At 44.2% G+C, this 2,117-nt stretch overlaps 1 pseudogene; it reads left to right on the forward strand.

Moving 5' to 3' along the window:
- The first annotated feature begins 372 nt into the window (after positions 1-372).
- LOC123808809 lies at positions 373-1,595 on the forward strand (annotated as a pseudogene).
- Positions 1,596-2,117: the final 522 nt, after the last annotated feature.

The following is a 2,117-nucleotide window of genomic DNA, read 5'->3' on the forward strand; positions in this document are numbered from 1 at the left end:
ATAAAGATCAGGAACAAGACAGGGATGCTCACCTTTACCACTGCTATTCAACATGGCACTGGAAATTCTTGCCAAAGCAATTATGCAAGAAAAAATAATAAAAGGTATCCAAATTAAAAGTAAAACTCCCTTTAATCACAGATGACATTATCTTACATAGATAAAAAAATCTTAATCTAAAAAAATGAAACTATTAGAGCTAATAAATGAGTTCAGTGAAGTTGCAGGGTATAATATCAAAAATCAGTTGTATCTTTATACACTAGCAATGAACAATCCAAACAGAAAATTAAGAAAACAGGCTCTCTGCTCTGCCTGTTTGACACAAAGCCATGTCTTTTTGCACAGTGCCAGCCTCAACCCTGAGACATGATGGTGAAGGTTGGAGTGAATGGAGTAGGCTGTATTGGGTGCTTGGTCACCAGGGCTGTTTTTAACTCTGGCAAAGTGGATATTGTCACCATCAATGACCTATTCATTGACCTCAACTACATGGTCTGTATGTTCAGTATGATTCTACTCATGGCAAGTTCAAAGGCACAGTCAAGGCTGAGAATAGGAACCTTTTCATCAATGGAAAGTCCATCTCCATCTTTCAGGAGTGAGATCCCCCCACATAAAATTGGGTGATTCTCATGCTAACCATGTTGTGGAGTACATTGGTGTCTATACCACCGTGGAGGAGGCTGGGGCTCACTTGAAGGCTAGAGTGAAGAGGGTCGTCATGTCTGCCCCTTCTGCGGGTGCTCCCATGTTTGTGATGGGTGTAAACTGTGGCAAGTATGGCAACTCCATGAAGATTTTCAACAATGCCTCCTGCACCACCAACTGCTTGGCTTATCCCCAGCCAAGGCCATCATGACAACTCTGGCATGGTGGAGGGACTCATGACCACAGTCCATGCCATCACTGCCACTCAGGAAACTGTGGATGGCCCCTCTGGAAAGCTGTGGTGTGATGGCTGAGGGGCTGTTCTGAACATCATCCCTGTTTCTATTGGCACTACCAAGGCTGTGGGCAAGGTCATCCCTAAGCTGAATGGGAAATTCACTGGCATGGCCTTCCCTGTCCCCACCCCCAATGTGTCAGTTGTGTGTTTGACCTGCCACCTGGAGAAAGCTGCCAAATACAGTGACATTAAGAACTCATTGAAGCTGAGTGGTTGGTGTAGCTCAGTGGATTGAGTGCCAGTCTGTGAACCAAAGGGTTTCCAGTTTGATTCCCAGTCAAAGCACATGCTTGGGTTGCAGGCCAGGTCCCCAGTAGAAGGTGTGTGAGAAGCAACCATACATTCGATGTTTCTCTCCTTCTTTTTTTCCTTCCCTTCCATTCTGTCTAAAAATAAATAAACAAAATCTTTAAAAAAAGAAGTTACTGAAGCAGGCATCAGAAAGTCCCCTCAAGGACATCCTGGGCTATACTGAGGACCAGGTTGTCTCCTGCAACTTTAATAGTGACACCCATTCCTCCACTTTCTATGCTGAGGCTAGCATTGCCCTCAATGATCACTTTGTCAAGTTCATTTCCTGATACGACAATTGGATTACAACAACAGGGTGGTGGACCTTATGGTTCACATGGCCTCCAACAAGTAAGAGCACCCTGGGGCTCTTACCACCAACCCCAGTGACAGGAAGAGAGGTCTTCAGCTGCTAGTGAGTCCTTGCCTCAGATCAATCCCTTAACATGCTGAGAATCTCCTGACCCCCAGTTTCCATCCTATGCCCCCTGAAGAGGGGAAGGGCTTAGGGAGCCCTACCTTGTCATGCACCATCAATAAAGGTCACTGTATGCAGCCCTCCCCTTCTCCTGCTGAAATTAAGGAAACAATTCCAGCCATGGCTGGCTAGCTCATTTGATTATAGTGTCATCGGTATACATCAAGGTTGTGCATTTTATCCCTGGTCAGGGCATAAACAAGAAACAACCAATGAATGCATAAATAAGTGAAACAACAAAGCAATGTCTTGCTCGCTCTTTCTCGCTCGCTTTCTCTCTCTCTCTCAGATCAAAATAAAAAGGAAAAGTTAGAGAACTTTATATCTTCCCATTCCCTCCCCTCAAAAAAAAAAAAAGAAACCAATTCCATTTACAATAGTATTAAGAAGAACAAAATA

This window comes from Phyllostomus hastatus, unplaced genomic scaffold, assembly GCF_019186645.2.
Source record: "Phyllostomus hastatus isolate PE091 unplaced genomic scaffold, TTU_PhHast_1.1 phas_scaffold_501, whole genome shotgun sequence".
Classification (NCBI taxonomy): Eukaryota; Metazoa; Chordata; class Mammalia; order Chiroptera; family Phyllostomidae; genus Phyllostomus; species Phyllostomus hastatus.